Source organism: Beta vulgaris, chromosome 8, assembly GCF_026745355.1.
Source record: "Beta vulgaris subsp. vulgaris cultivar EL10 chromosome 8, EL10.2, whole genome shotgun sequence".
In the NCBI taxonomy this organism is placed as follows: domain Eukaryota; kingdom Viridiplantae; phylum Streptophyta; class Magnoliopsida; order Caryophyllales; family Amaranthaceae; genus Beta; species Beta vulgaris.
In genome coordinates this window covers 39,675,754-39,685,996 of record NC_079209.1, presented here as the reverse complement: position 1 = coordinate 39,685,996, position 10,243 = coordinate 39,675,754, and the positions used below count along the sequence as shown (strand labels likewise).

The following is a 10,243-nucleotide window of genomic DNA, read 5'->3' as shown; positions in this document are numbered from 1 at the left end:
GGATGGAGATTAGGGTTTGATATTTTTGAGGGAGGAGAGAGATCATATATGGGGAGTCTAAAAAGAAATGTGTTGAGCCTTCATCTATACTTTAGACCTCTACAAAAAGGCGCATTATTTAGGGACCGAGCTCGTTTTTGTTTTAGAGAAAATAACGAAATATTTGATCTGATCTTGTACATCGGGTCAGATTTTAGAAAATCGTAGCAGTTTCTACAATCTGATCAGTTCACTAAAGGACGGGATCTGATTTTCCGTCCATCTTTCTCTCCCATATTTTTTATCGATTTTCGAATGCTGTTTTGTAAAAAATCAAATATGTTACTAAGTGACAAATAAGGTTTTTTCCACTAGTAGCTCACCGCTAAATTGATGAAAGTAAGAAAAAACTAATGGAATACACACAAAATACATCCATGATTAATATTGATACAAGCAAATACATATTGTTATTTCACTAGGAACACTACAAGGGGGAGGGGTGAATTGTAGTGTGGAACTTATTGCCCAAATAATGCGGAATTTAGAACATAAGCAATAAGGAAGCGAAAGTGCAAGAGAGATTTTTACGTGAAAACTTCTTGTCTCAATACAAGAAGAAAAACCACGACCAACTCAGGATTTAAACTCTTCACTATAATAGGAAATCTCCTATGATTCAACCTATTACATACTCAAGTTCCACTCGGGACTCCAACTCTGTCACAATCTCCACTCTATACTCTAGACTTAACTCTAAGTCTTTCAAGAGTTCCCACAACTCTTTACAAAAGGTTTACTCAAACCCTTCACCCCTAAATAGACTTCACCCTAAGTCTACGCATACACAACAAGAACTTACTCAAGTTCCTGACTCGAACTTACTCAAGTTCCTAACTCGAACTTGATACAAGAATTCACTCAAACCCTTTACCAAGTTCCCATTACAAGAGTTCACTCAAACCCTTAAACCCCAAACTCAAATACAGACGCTTGATAATTTGGTTTAACTCTACTATATAGAAACTGAATAACTGTAAAGGAACATAGCACTCGTAGGAACTTGAAACTCAAAGGAACTGACTCAAACAAGGAATAGAAAATATATTTCTTTTATAACGCTATTCATTAAGCCAAACTTATGGAATGACATAAGTCTAACACTATGGAAAGACACTAGTCAGACAATTTGAAACTCAATTGAGCTTGTATATTTATAGCAGTCTTTTAGAATGAACGTGTGATTAATCATGTGTTAGTGGTTAAACCATTATCCCATGATGTTCCTTACTCGAAGGAACACGTTCCTCAATCATCCCATGATCTCCATGATCACTGTTAAACGTGGGAGAGAATTACGTTACTGCTTCCTAAAATCTACCCTTTACTTATGCAACCGTAATTTAAATTTGATTTTTAATTCAAAACTATTTTAATTAATAACATCAAAATTTAATCTTTTTATCAAATAATATATTTAAAAGATTTTCTTGTAAATTCGAAAATGATTTTATTTTGGAATAAAGATAAAATCTTTTACATATAAGATCTTTTCTTTAATATCAGATGTGTACCATATAAAATCATTTTCCTAAAATATAGCCTACAAAACTCAACAAAATCCTTTTAAGCGTTGCACAATATTTTACACGCCTAGTTCCTTTGACTGCTACTTTGTTCCTTTAACTTAGATTGATAGACCAGCACGTCTGTTCCTTTAGAGAGGAACAGACAGACAATTTCTTTAACAAACATCATTATACGTATTTAAATCTAGCCTTTTTATTTTCCAAAAACTAAAAAGATAAAATTAAATTAATTAAAATCAGATTCCTAAAGAAACCGATTTTATTAAAACTATTTTATTTTAAAACTTATCTTTTATTTTAAAACTAAAACTTATCCTAAAACAACTAACGCATATTATTTAAAATATTTAACCACGTAGAGATTTATTAAGAAATAAACTCTAAATAAATTCTTATAGATTAAGATAATAATATGCATCAGATTTATTGACTCTTAAATACTTTTGACTCTAAGTTCCACGAGTTCCTTTGACCTTACGAGTTCCTTTAGACCTTGTTCCTTACCTTTCATGTTTCCATATACTTACATGAATCCTAGAAAATAAACTCATATTTTCTGCCTTCATGCTCCATGCTGCTCCAACTCAAGAACCGCATGTTGATAGCTCCACCTTTGGAACTTCAGTGTGCTAGTTCCTTTAAGAAACTTCGCACTCATAGTTCCTGCTCAGGAACTTCTTGTTTCAACTCTGAAACGTTATATTGCTGCTCCCACTCAGGAACTGCTCCAGAACTTCATATTCAATGTTCCTCATAGGATGTACCTAGGAACCGCTCTATTTGTGTTCCTTATAGGAACTCTTTTAGGAACTTCACTTGTGGGAAGACCTTCATGATGTGATATATTCAACCTTTGATGACTTGTTTCATGTTAATGTAATATGCACATCTCAAACACACATGTTAGTTAGATAATCATCATTTGTTTACAATCATCAAAATACTACATGACTCAACAATTTCCCCCTTTTTGATGATGACAAACAAATGATGCTTATCCAAATTAAGCAATAAACGATGTACTTTAATTCCCCATAATGAACAAGTCATGCATGTATATGAAGGAAGATATCAACATAAATAAACACATCATATAAAGAACATTCATCATGAAGGATATAGACTTAACTATATTTGACCATAAGCATCATACATATTCTTCCCCCTTTTGTCATTATCGAAAAGGATTATCTTACACACATTTATTTTAGGTTAATCATATACACATTATTTTATATGCTACACTTACCACCATCATGGTTAAACACTTGTTAGTCCCAAAAGCCTCAAGAATCTCAGTTTTCAAACTTAGGATGCATGTGCTACACAAATTTCCAACTCACAATCCAAAGACCCAACTTCAAAAACCATTGAAGGAACTTGACAAGTAAGAAAATAAAAGTCAAGCAAAAATCAACTTTTAAGGTCAAGAATGGATTAAGAGATAGAACATTGTAATATCCGGCTCAAAGAAATATGAAAGAAGTTTGTGGAAATTTTGAGTAGAGGAACTTGAGATATATTGTGTGCTCTATGGTTTAGACATAATAAGAGGTTCTCAACAATCATTATAGTTAATCACTTCACCTCACACTTTTAAATCTGTGTCAAACCCCACACACATTCAATCTTGATATATATCTATCAAGTTCACTTTACTCAACTAATCAACCTTGAGGAACTCATTGAGTGAAGAAACTTGAACGAATTCATTTTATAATCAAGTTCTTCATTTTTCCTCATGTTCCTCTTCTCATCAATTTCATGAGTAAGCATATTCACCACCACATATATGACATATTGACTTCTAGGAAATAATAAAGATTTGATCACCCTTGTTTACCCTTCTTTTTTTTCTTTTTTTCAATTATTTTTAATTTTTATTTTTATTTTTTTCTTAAACAAGGGTGTCACTACAAGTTGTTGCACTTTTCCTAGAATGTCCATTTACCAGCCACAAAGAAGTAATTGCTTACTCACACATACTTGAAATCCACCACCAAGAATGAAAACATATATATCGATTCCTTCCTTATTCCCCCTGAGTTCCTTACCATTCCTTCATCATTAGGAATTATATGAGTAGTTCCATCTAATGATATATCTTTCTGAGCATCAATTGATAAAACATATAATACTTGCTTCTCACTTCTTCCTTAACTTCCCCCTCAAAATGTATTTACCATTTATCACTCTTTATGTATCATTGAACCATAAAAAGTCATGAATTTTAATTTAGAGCACATGGAATTAGGATATTTGAAGTGACAGATATGAATGGAATGATAAATTAATTAATCAAAGGCATTTGAAGAAATATGGTGTGAATTGTTAATAGATGGCTAAGAATAGGTTTGTTCCGTCTAAAAGTTAAATGAAATGAAATACATTAAGGGAATTAATATTTTTATTTCATGGAAAAACTTTTGTCCAAGAATTACAAGCCAAGCCCAAGTCCACAACTCCAAAAGTTCCAAAAGCAAGCCAAGAAGGAAAAAACGAAAAAAAAGAAAGAAGAAGAAAAAAAAAAGGAACACGTGAGTTTAAGAAAGAAGGAAGAAAAGAACAGAGAAAAAAAAGGGGAACCAAAAAAACAGTTTCGTCCTCTTCCTCCTTCGTTCTCTTCGACGCTCCACCTCAACTCCCTCCTTCAATCAGCTTCTTCCACCACCCCTTCTCCACCAATCACAAAACGCATAACTCGCGACCAATCACAAGACAGCAGAGGGTCGCAAGTGGCACCGCAAAGAAGCAACGACAGAGGCCGTTTCTAGGGCAAAAACGTGGAGGTCAATCCTCTTCTCCAATTGGCCGAAAATCTTCAATTGGGCGGCGAATTTGGGTATAAATATCCCATCAAGGTCACGAAATTAGTATGCAAGAATTTCCACAAAATTTCGAGTGAAAAAATCAGAGAATTTCGCGAGGTTTCGGGACTAATTTGGAGTGCGCGAGTTCGACAGAGGACAGCCTTGGGTTGGAGTCCTAGCACACAACCGGGGAGGGTGAAGTTCAAAGTCGATTGTAGGTGCGAAATCCGAATTTCGTAGAAGAATTTCCGCGCTATACATAAGTCTTCTTTCTTTCTCTTGCACTTTCAATTTAGTTTTGAAATTTCCCGATTATACTTTTGAATTTCGTAGTAGGTTTGGATTGTGTTATTTGAATTAAGTTTGGATTGTATTATTTGAATTAAGTTTGAATCATATTGATTGAAGTATGTTTGGATTGTGGTGTTGAATGTATGTGGAGTGAAATTCAAGAATGTTTGATCTTAGATACATGAGTTATATTTGTGTGTATGTTTTAGATTTTAATGTTATACTTAATTTGCTATCTTATTAAGTATAAAATTGAGATTATTGCTAGTTATGTGATTTAGCCTAGTCTAAATTGTATAACAACAAGTAGCAACTAGTTTAATTTAGGCCTGCAAAGATGGTTGTAAGTTCAAACTAGAATATAACTTGGACTAGTTCTTTAAACATAAAGATATGTTATGTTTAGATTAACTAGGGATTAATGATGTACTTCTCGTTCTATAATGCTTCTAGTTTAATCGTCGGAAGTTGCAAAATACTTGTGGTGATTAGATTAGTTTAGAATCGATAATCGGCCTAGTTCAATGTTGATTAAAAGTATGGAAGTATAGGGGAGTTTGGCTACTTGAATTCCTACAGTTAATCTAACTAATCAATCTTGGATTTATGAAATTGGAAGTATATCGAGGTCAGGAAATGATTAATCTCTGAAAGTAATATGAGTGTAACGTGGAATTACTTGTCATCACTTGTAAATATAGGATAGATTTATCTTTAATAGTTTGTAAATTCATAAAAACGTCTTGTAAACCCCCCAAAACAATGTGTATATGTATATATTAATAAATAACATGTATATAATAGTTAAGTACTCTTAATTAGTTGAACTTGGATTTTAGGATCATATAAACTTCTCCGTTGGATCGACCCTTATTTATCGTTGTACTAAACTTAGATAATATTAATGTGGATAAAATAAGGTTTTAATTTGTACGCATAACGACACGTACCAAATTTTGGCGCCGTTGCCGGGGATCGAACCCGGGTCACCCGCGTGACAGGCGAGAATACTTACCACTATACTACAACGACGTAAACAAAAACTGAATTTTAAATTTCAAGTTACATGATTTTTATACCTAAAATAGTTTTCAAGTGTATGCTTTATTTGAGAAACTGAATGATAGAGATGATATTTTCTGAAAATTAGAAAAGAATCCACCATTACTGAGAAAAAGAACAATCATTTAATGTTTGGATTTTTTTTTACAACTGTGTTTTCATATTCTATAATCAAGTTAAGATATTGCAGGTTGAAGAATATATATTACGAGGAGCTACATGAAGCTTGATCTAGAAGTGGAAATGTCGAGCCAACGACGTAAACAAAAGGCGCTACTTGGGAGGCAGCCCAAGACTCAGATTTGCTTTCTTAAACTTTTAGTTACTTTTATTTTAGTGTGTTTTTCACTTTACTTATATGGTTAGTTTTTGAGAAGTTCCATGATCTCTTCCACATTTTAAAAGTTACATTGAGGACAATGTAAGATTTAAGTGTGGGGGGGATGTTATTATTTTTGTCATTACATGAAGTATGTGAAATCTGTGGAATTTGATGAAAATTTGAAATTTTTTGGGATTAAATTGCTATATATGGATGGAGGAGGTTATTGTGGAAGTTGAAAGGAGGAATTTGAGGAGAATTATGGATATTTAGTGCTGGATTATTATATTGTTGTGAAACAGGTTGAAATTTGGACGCATAAAAAAAATTGTCCATATTATAGGGGAAATGCTGTCGAAATTTCTGTGGAAATTTATGAATTTTGGCTAAGTAATTAATTGGACTATTAATTGCATTATAAATCATTATGAGCATGTAGAATTTTAGGTACATTATACTTGTATGTCATATATTAGTTTCTAGTAAGTGAAACCCACCTCTTAGTTTGTTTTTGAAAAAGAATTGAATAAATGAAGAAGTTCAACAAGAAACTCTAATCTAACTATGTTTTAATAAAATGTGTTTTCGAAAATAAAAAGTTTTGGGAATAGTTGACATTTTTAGTTAAATTATAGTAAAGTTTGAAAGATTCATAACATGATTAGATAAATAATCTCATGTTTGTAGCCAGTTAGTGTAGTCATTCCCTTGATGGTAATCATAATTAAATGAATAGACCAAAATAACCTGTGAGATTCTGAGCCTATTAATTTGAGATATACATATCAATCTCATATTTTCTTTCATGTGTGATGTTCTTCTATGGTAAATTCTCTCTAGAACTTGCATTGATACTCTTCAAAACTATATTGACTCATGTTAGCATGAAGAAAAAGATATTTCTTTTGTTATAAACTACATAACCAAATAGCCACCTTACATTATATTACATCCTTTCTGAATCCCTTTGAGCCTAAAAGACTATTATTTTACTTAGCCTTCATTATAAACCATTACAAAACGTTAAATACATTCATGACCCAATATTTTGAGCTGATGGAGTATGGTTGTTGATGGAGTAAAAGCTAATTGTGGGGGTGTTTCTATAAAAGGTGTGGTTATTGCAGTTGAAGAATTGATCGCCCATGTTGTATGAAAAAAAATTGAATGAGACGAAAAAAAAAAACAAAAAAAAAGAGATGAATGAAAAAGTGATAAAAAAAAGAAGAATAATGTTAAGAAAATGAAATCAAGTGTGATATATAGCTACAAATGATGATGGGCGGTTGTATATCAAAGTCAAAATAAAGGAAATTGTGTTGACTCAGTGATAGAAGGTTGAAGTACTGTGTGAGAGTTGTTTTTGCTCTTTCTTGTCCGGAAAGGGAGGAGTTATTAAGTTTTTGCTCCACTTAGTTTCAAAGCCATCTAGTCCACATATCTTTATATTTCCTACCTTTTAACCATAGCCCCATATAACCTAAAAAGTTCTTTTGATTTATGTCTGATATGTTATCTAATAATAGTGGAAAATTGAGATGATATGCAAGCTTATGGCAGAATTTTTGCCATTGGAATTGAACCTTGAGCGAAACACGTAAACCTCTTCAAACACATAAGTGACGAGTGATTATCCTGTGAGGGTCTATTTGTTAACATTATGGTTCTGTCAAGTGAATGCTCGCTGATTGACTATGAAATGTCGAGAAAGTATGTCTATGATGTGTTATGAGTTTCGACGATTTAGTTGTTCTAAACTGATAATGTTACATTCCTGTTAACATCTTACTTGAGTTTTTCCTAACTAATATAAAACGTTTTAGTTTTTGTTTGACTTTTCATTGGTTCAGTTTTTTTTAAAAAACAATATAGAGGTGGAGTCATAATTGCATGTAGTTAGAGTTTGATCGAGGACGATCAAGGACTAAGTGTGGGGGAATTTGATAAGTGCGTAAAATAATATATGTATCCCCCCTTATTTTATTATAGTATAGTGGTACGTGTCGTTATGAACATTTGGTACGTGTCGTTATGCGTACAAATTAAAACCTAATTTTATCCACATTAATATTATCTAAGTTTAGTACAACGATAAATAAGAGTCGATCCCACAGAGAAGTTTATATAATTCAAAAATCCAAGTTCAACTAATTTAGAGTAATTAACTATTATATACATGTTATTTACTAATACATACATATACACATAGTTCATGGTGGGTTTACGAAATGTTTTTATGAAATTAAAAACTACTAAAAATGAATCTATCCTATATTTACAAATGATGACAAGTAATTCCACTTTACGCTCATATTACTTTCAGAGATTAATCATTTCCTGACCTTGATTATACTTCCAATTTCATAAATCCAAGATTGATTAGATAGATTAACTGTAGGAATTCAAGTAGCCAAACTCCCCTATACTTCCATACTTTTAATCAACATTGAACTAGACCGAATATCGATTCTAAACTAATCTAATCACCACAAGTATTTTGCAACTCCCGACGATTAAACTAGAAGCATTATAGAACGATAAGTACATCATTAATCCCTAGTTAATCTAAACATAACATATCTTTAAGTTTAAATAACTAGTCCAAGTTATATTCTAGTTTGAACTTACAACCATCTTTGTAGGCCTAAATTAAACTAGTTGCCACTTGTTGTTATATAACTTAGACTAGGCTAAATTACATAACTAGTAATAATCTCAACTTTATACCTAATAAGATAGTAAATTAAGCATTAAGTTGAAATATGAACATTAAAATCAAATATAACTTGAGTATCCAACTATACCAATCTTGATTTCAACTTGTAAATTTAACACAACCATCCAACTCAATCCAAATAATACAATCCAAACTTACTATGAAATTCAATAGTATAATCAGAAAAATTCGAAACTAAATTAAAAGTACAAGAGAAAGAGAGAAGAACTTATAAATTTGCGCGGAGATTCGCCTTCGGGTTTCGGATTTCGCACCTACGTCCAAGCTTGAATCTCACCCTCCCCGGTTGTGTGGTAGGACTCCAACCAAAGGTTGTCTTCTTCGTCGAACTCGAGCACCCCAATTAGCTTCGAAACCTTGCTAAATTCTCTGATTTCTTTCACTTGAAATTCTGTGGAAATTCTTGCATAGTGTTTTCGAACTCCTCAATTGGGTATTTATACCCAATTGTGCCGCCCAATTTGAAGATTTTCGAACCAATTGCAGAAGAGAAGTGGGCAGCAAGTTTCACCCTAAAACCGCCCTGTCCTTGGTCGTGATTTGCGGCACCGAATTCGTCTCCCCTTCTGATTGGTCGCAGGTGTTGTAGGCGTACAAGTTGTAGGTGTGTTTTCTGATTGGTGGAAGAAGGTGGTGGAAGAAATGGGTGGATGGGCGTCGAAGAAGAAGAGGAGGAACATGGTTCTCTGTTTTCTTTTCTTTGCTTCAGCTCTCACGTGCTTCTCCTCTTTATTTTTCTTTTGTTCTCTTTTCCTTTTTTTTCTTCTTTTCTTCTATTTGGTTGAAGTTTGGGCTGAATTTTAACAAAGTGAATTGGGCTTGAATTCTTTGTTCCACTTCTTGGACTAAGATTCATCATAAAATAAAAATATTATAATTTAAGTAATATTAGTAATAAATAAAAACCTAGCATATCATATCTAATAATATTAAAATTATATAAAATGTATTAAATAATAATATAAACACACATATTATATTAAAATAAGGGGGATACATATATTATTTTACGCACTTATCAGGAATTTACCGTCTTGTTCCAACAAGGTTTCTTTCATTGTATCTTTGGCAACTTAGGACTTTCATGTTTGACAGTATCCACAGTTCTATTATGAGACCTCTAACACTCTTAGGCAAGGGAATATGCCTTTACGACACAAAAATTAAGTATAACATATTTATGATAGTGTGCATATAATCACTTCAATTTTAGTATGTGTAAGAACTCAATTCGACAAAATTTTTGGAAAAGAACATGTTTATACTCAAGTCATACTTCATTAAGTCTTGTTCCTCTAAACAGTCCATGAAAGGTGAAATTATAAAGAACCTATATTCACATAATTTTAAAGAAAGACTTATAAAAATTATGCATTCATATTAATAAATTTTAACAATGTAATATATTAAAGTGAATAGGAACATCATAACTTAAGTCATATTTCACCATGAA

General features: G+C 32.3%; 1 non-coding gene across 1 annotated transcript; it reads right to left on the bottom strand.

The window, feature by feature from the left end:
- Positions 1–5,629: 5,629 nt before the first annotated feature.
- Positions 5,630–5,701, bottom strand: TRNAD-GUC (transfer RNA aspartic acid (anticodon GUC)). The gene has a single exon. It is a non-coding gene; the product is annotated as a tRNA-Asp (tRNA).
- Positions 5,702–10,243: the final 4,542 nt, after the last annotated feature.